We start from the raw sequence: 6,959 nt of genomic DNA, 5'->3' as shown, positions 1-6,959 counted from the left end.
ACACACCTGTTGCTATGGCAACTCTCATCCATCTTTTCTTGCTTCCTCTTCTCCTGCCTATCACTTAACTGTCATTGACCCTCTCCTCATTATACATCTCTCCCCAGATGACTTTTCTAAACTTATGTGATTGCTGAACTCCCTAGCCCTCCTTTCTCCTAAGTTCCAAAACCCCACATTTTCAACTACTCTATGGGAACCTCAAATTCAACACCCCAAAATGAACTCAGTATATCCCATACACGCACCCACAAAGCTCCATCTTCTGTGTTCTGTATCTCAGTTAATGATCATCATCTATCAGATTTCCCAATGATTAAAACCTTTGTCATTCTCAGCTCTTCACTGGTGACTCAACACACTTCTGCATCCATGGAAGTCATCGAAGTAGATGAGAGTCATTCAGCAAATATTTATTTAGCACCTAGTATGTGCCAAGCACTGTGGCTATAGCAATATATAAAGTCCCTGCCCTCAGGGAGCTTATATTCTGAAAGACAACAAATTATATGTGTATATACATACATACATACATACATTCTTATAGTAACAAGTACTACAGAAAAATAAAACTAAAGAAGGAAGGAAAAACAAACTGTGGAACACACACACACATAGAGCCATAAAAAGGAATAAACTCTTGATATATGTTACCACGTGGATGAATCTCAAAACCATTATGCTAAGTGAAAGGAGCCAAATCAAAAAAAAATAAATAAATAACATACTCTATGGTTCCATTTATATAACAATTTAGAAAATGAAAATTAATCCATAGTGACAGACAACAGTTCAGTGGTTGTTGTGGGGTGGTGGACAGGGATGGAGAGGAGTGAGGAAGTTTGGGGAAGTGATGGATATGTTTATTATTTTGATTGTGGTGATTGTTTCGTGGCTGTATACATGTGTCAAAATTATCAAATTGTGTCCTTAAAATGTGTGCAGTTTATTGTACATCAATTATACCTTAATAACGCTGCTAATTTTTTTTAATGTTTAAAAAACAAATTATGGAATATAGGGAATGTAGTGGTTGTAGGGTGATTCTATTTATATAGGACAGTCTGAAGGCTTTTTTCATAAGGTGGCATTTGAAGAGAGATGAGAGAAGTGAGGGAGAGTCCCATGATTTTATATCCTCCACCAATACTAGCAAATTTTAGGGCTCAACGAACATTAAGTCCAATCAATCTCCTTCCTCTTCTGCAATTCCTGATTTACTCAAACTTTCCCTTCAATAAGCATTTCTTGAGCTCCTTCTGTGGTAGCTATGAAAATGTGCATCTCAGACCTCCTACTGTCGGGAATGTAATTGACTAATGGTCCCAGCTGCTGTACTCTGAATTTACTATTATGTTGTGCCCAGGCCACAATCCCTACAGGCTACTCCCAGCCAATGACTGAACATGGCAAAGATACTAAGTCCTGTGAGACACAGAACTTTGCTGACAGGGATTTTGGCTTGAGGACTCCCCAGTGACACTGACAAAATTTTTTTTAAACTGTACTGCAGTCTAAGATTCTTTCTATTCAACCTTCCTTCTTTCCCTCTCTCCTCTACAGGGGTCAGACCTACACCCCAGTCTGATGGCTCTCCCAGCGTTCTTCAGCTTCCTGCTTATTTTCATCCAAAAATGTTTTCCCCAATAAATCTCTTATACATCTACTGCCACACTGGCATCTGCTTCTCAGAGGACCCAATCTAACATATCTTCTATGTGCCAAGCACTGTGCTACATGGTGGAAGTACAGCTTTGACTAAGACAGACATGGTCCTTACCCCCAAAAGCTCACTGTCTAAAGGGATTAACAGAGATAAATACCTAGTTGCATGGTAAATGAGAGCAATGAAGCAACACAGCTAGGGTGACAAAACATGTATATGGGAATAGGGAGGACTCTCCCAAAGTCCCACATGGTCCTTGGCAAAATAAGATTCTGTAATAAACATCGAATATTACTGAAATAAGGCTAGAAAGTATATTCAGACATTTTAGACAGCTTTTCAACAACTGAGGTTTTAAATAAGAGGTAGAGAGGAGACTAGTTAGCCCTAAGTAACCAGAAAATATGTTTTTATTACATCTTATTTCCCTAGGAATTACAGTTAATCATGGCCTTAATGGACGTGTCCAAGTTTCAAATTCTGCCTCACATGGTATCACTCTTGGAGTCCAGGGTATTGACTCCAAGCACTCTACTTCCCCCTCCTCAAAGGAGCTGCTGACAAAAGTAGTAAAGGAGAACACAGATAATACATATCCCCAAACCTAGTACAGCACTGCAATTTACAGTACTGGATGGAAAGGTGATATTTAATGTGTCAAATACAATTTGGGGTCTGGAGATGCAAGAGTTCAGATTTATCTCCTATAAATGTCAATCTCACATACAAGCCTTAAACCAATTTTAAATATGGTCTAAGCTTAAAGTCTTCATGATTATCTTCAGGAAAAGAAAAAAAAAACAGTTAGCTGTAGCTCACTGTGTTCTTTCTACATGAGGCTACAAAATGTAATGCTATTCTAGGAGTAGAAACTGATTCAGTTTACTGGACCAAGAAAGGAAAGTCCCCTTAGGGAAGAGAGGCTAACCTAGATTTAAACAAAGTCGGTTGTAACATACGTGTTGATATGAAAAATCCTACATAGCAGTTACTTTCCACATACCAACTCCCCGTCCATTTAGCCAGGTTTTATTTACTTTCTTGGTAAACTGATGTAGTGTGTGTTTGAAATATCTGTATTTGAATACGTCTATAAAATTAAATGTTATAGATAAAATCCTTTGTGTTTTTAAATTTCCATTGGTGATACTTCCAGTTTTGAGAAGTGGTAGGGTTTATTTGGCAGGGTAGCTGTTAGTACTGTTCCTACTTCCACTAGCTCAAGCTAGTGGGAGTTATAAAATAATAGAGCTCAGACCTTTTCTCTGTGAAGTGCTATGAGTCGCTTAGATCTTAAAAGGTAACAAATCACTACTTGGTGTACCTACAGAAGCCCAGAAATGACTCTTTGAATTACCATGACACCAGTTTGCTTTGCCTTGATATGATAATTCATAAAGTAACTTAGAGCTTGCATAGTGTGCCCCTTCACTGAGGTGGTCAATTCTCATCATTGTATAAACTCCCCCTACCTCAAGAATTCATTAAGCCAAAAACCTTTAAGGAATAAAATCTCAAGTGAGAACTTCTGGGGAAACACGTCAGATGTCACAAAGAAAGATTATGTTATGTCCAAATATAAGAAATGTATATTTAGTAATATTTATCCTTCCTCCCAGTTTTTACTGCCTGGTTAATTGATAAACCGGTATAATTGATCCGGGGGCTAAGAGTTAGCTATAGATTTGATTTGAGGAAATAAAATATCTATAAACTGATAAGAATTCAGGAATTCCAAACCAGGAAGGAGAGAATTATATGCCAAAGGGAAAAACATTTTTGTTTTAAGTGAAGTTCATATAACTCACAGATCAGCTTAAAATATGCCCTAGTACAAGATGGCATAAGGAACAAAATGGGCAAGGAGAGTTAGGCATGCCTAAATGAAATGACAACAATGAAATATAACCATTTCAATGCATGAACCTACGCATGAAAGAAACAAAAAAGAACGAACACACAAAACAAAAAGAAAGAGAGAAAGAATTTAGAGAGGAATCGTCATCAACAAAACAAAGAATTACTCTGGGAACCAAATCCCAAGTGGGATGAATAAGAAGTAAAACCAAGGGCAAATGACTAAAGAGGTACACTGAGAACGGGTACATACTTGTATGCATAAAAGCAGAGGGGCCAATTCAAGAAATAAGATGCAACCTACAAAAGACACAGTAAATAGCAAGGCATTCTTTAAGAATGTCAGGAACAAAAGAAGGTTAAAGGAAAATAGCTCCTTTATTAGACGGAAAGGAAAAGTAATGGTGGACCACACTCATCAAAGAGATGCTCACATTTTTTTTGTAAAACTGGAATTCAGCTGGAAAATGGGAAAAGAGACAAGCAATATAGCCTGGGATGGAGATAAGAAGAAGATTTAGCAATTGACTATTCAAATGAGCTAGAAAGGTTCAACTCTTTTGGGGCTTAATAACTTGCATTCCCAGATAAGAAAGAAAAGAAAGAAAAGAAAGAAAAGAAAGAAAAGAAAAGAAAGAAAAGAAAGAAAAGAAAGAAAAGAAAGAAAACCAGTGCGAGAGGCTGACAGCTCAGTCCAGACTCAAACAGCCTTTCCAGTGTCCAGGACAGAGGTGCCCGTCTGAAGGTGAGCCGAGGTCTGGGTTCAGAACAGCCCAAAGAATTAATTTAAAAGAATTTCCCCGCCCCTTCCCTGTAAAGGCAGCAACAGCAGCTCTGGTGAAACCAGAGAGAGGCAGATATGATGAGATAGAAAATATAACTGAGCTTTGTCTCTAGCTCTTTCAGGTTCTTCACTCTCTTACACTGCTCAGCAAATAGGATAATGATTGATATATATAGCCCGATGCCACTACCTTCAATATAAACCTACTCTGAGAACCAAAAAGAAAAAGGAAGGAAGGAAGGAAGGAAGGAAGGAAGTAAGGAAGGAAGGAAGGAAGGAAGAAAGAAAGAAAGAAAGAAAGAAAGAAAGAAAGAAAGAAAGAAAGAAAGAAAGAAAGAAAGAAAGAAAGAAAGAAAGAAAAGAAAAAGAAAAAGAAAAAAAAAAGAAAATTAACTAAAGTCATTACAAGGCTGCTAGTTTCCATTTATTTTGGAGGATTAAAAAAAGACCTTTATACTATAATCTCTTCCCCTAGATTTTTAGTTCCTGAAGAGCAGAGAATGACTCCCATCTCCTTTGGGATGCCCTGTTGATCCCATTCTGCCCTGTGCATATAGTGTTGAATTAATGAGCACTGCAGACTGAGAACACTAGTAAAGATCACATTTGTCTGTGTGATCTAAAAAGTGGAGACGGATGACCCTGAAAATTTTACATCTGTGTGCTTAACTTTGATCTTGGAAAAATATTTTAAAATATCACAAAAATTGATTTCCAAACATCTTGAAGATACACAAATAGATATTTAACTGTGAAGTAATTTACTTCTAATTATTTTGAAACAAAGCCTTGCTTGCAAATTGGGTCCAGTTCTGGGTCTTATAATTGAAAAGGGTTATTTGAGTTATGGAAGCTTTTCTCTGGGGATTATTCCCATGTGTATCTAAGCTGAGCACCTTACCAGCTGCCTCCCCTTCCAGAGGCTAAACCACAGGTAGTCCACAGAAGGCTCCCTGCTGATGTGTACTTTTATGTCGTAGGATCTCTTAGGCTTGGCTATCTGTGGCCTTTCCTTCTTGACCTCCACCACAGGCTCTTACCTTTGGGCACAGTTCTTGCTCCATTTTGATTTCATTCAAGAACTTGACATTTCATACTACTCCTGGTTTCTCTTAGCCGCCTCCCCCAGGACTGGGACTTCAGATCCTCTATACTGTGCAGTCATAGGCTTATAATCACTCGGAGACCCAATCCCATTCCGGGCCTGAGCCCTGCCCCTAATTGGAAAAAGGCAGTGAACAATGTGTAGGAGATTATTTAAATGTGTCTGTTCTATTGGGTTTTATTCCAAATCAATAAGTATTAATGATCTCAGCACCATGGTAGACACTACAGTGGGCAGGAAAGAGCAATAGCACTTACGACCCCTCTTATCAAGTTGCTTATAATTTAGTCCTAGCTCTACCACTTGCTAGCTGTGCAAGCAAGGGTACGTTATTTAACCTCAACATGTTTTTTGCCCTTATCTATAAAATGGGGTTATCAACAGCATTTACTTTACAGAGTTATTGCAAGGACTGAATGAGATTACACGTGTAAACTTCTTACTCTTCTTGGTATAAGGTAAATATTAATAGGTGTTAAGTAAAATTAAAATAAACAAATAAAAATAAAAATAAATTCATGCTAAGACACCAGACTTTTACACACAAAAATAGGTAGAAAACAGTAAAAGTTGGTTTATGGTTAGGTGATAAAAGTTGCCGTATATTTTCTGAGGTGTTGGAAATAGTCCATATTTTAATTGGGGTAGTGGTTACACAGATATATACATTTGTCAAAACTATTAAATTCTTTACTCAAAATGGGTACATCTTATCATTAGTAAATTATGTCTCAATAAAGTTGATTTTTTTAAATGTGTAATATGGACAACATTTGCTAGATAAGAGAATGCTCAATAGAGGCTCTAGGGTTCAAAGAAGACTTCCAGGAGGAAGTGGGGCTTGAGCTAGAGAGTAAAGGATGAAAAGTATTTGAAGAGGCCAGTGGGTGAAATGTGTTTGGCACCAGTGGGGTTGTGGGCAAGACTAACCTACTAGAATCCAGGGCATAGCTAGCTTATCAGGTAAGATGGGCCAGAATTTGAAGGGCCTTGAATACAGACAGAAGCCTGTGGGCTTGACCCCAGAGGTAATAAAGGTCCACTGTTGGTCCTCAAACAAAGGCATAATATGATGAAGAGTGGTATTTAGAAAGATTAGTCTTACAGAGCTGAAATTGGGAAATGGACTAAATAACCCCTCAAGGTCACTACCAGCCCTCTGATTCTCTAATTAGCTTTATTATATTCTATATGTCGGTTATTTTACTAGACTGCAATTTTAGTTAATGACTATAAATTGTCAAAAATCACATTAAAAAACACATTAAAGAACAGAAATATTAATGTAGACCTTGATCCTTATACTTTCCTAAGAGCAGATAGAACATATTCAAACAGCAACAGAAGAGAGTGAATCGTCAGGGCTCAGTAACAATGAAAATTGAAATTTTTTCCATATATATATGATAATTTGACACATTTCATTGCCAAAGTCTGCTTTATGAATGGCAGATTATTTTTTTGCTAACGAAGGTACATTGTGCTAAAAACAATAATGTAATATTGTCATTAAAGTAATATTAAGCAAATGAATGAAACATCCAAAT

At 37.3% G+C, this 6,959-nt stretch overlaps 1 protein-coding gene across 1 annotated transcript in view; it reads right to left on the bottom strand.

The window, feature by feature from the left end:
• Positions 1-6,959, bottom strand: part of GPC3 (glypican 3) — a 427,782-nt gene that overhangs the window by 397,531 nt on the left and 23,292 nt on the right. The gene's annotated exons all lie outside the window — the stretch shown is intronic.

This window comes from Pteropus alecto, unplaced genomic scaffold (assembly GCF_000325575.1).
Source record: "Pteropus alecto unplaced genomic scaffold, ASM32557v1 scaffold19, whole genome shotgun sequence".
Taxonomy (NCBI): domain Eukaryota; kingdom Metazoa; phylum Chordata; class Mammalia; order Chiroptera; family Pteropodidae; genus Pteropus; species Pteropus alecto.
The sequence above is the reverse complement of the archived record's forward strand: the minus strand, read 5'-3'. Positions and strand labels throughout refer to the sequence as shown.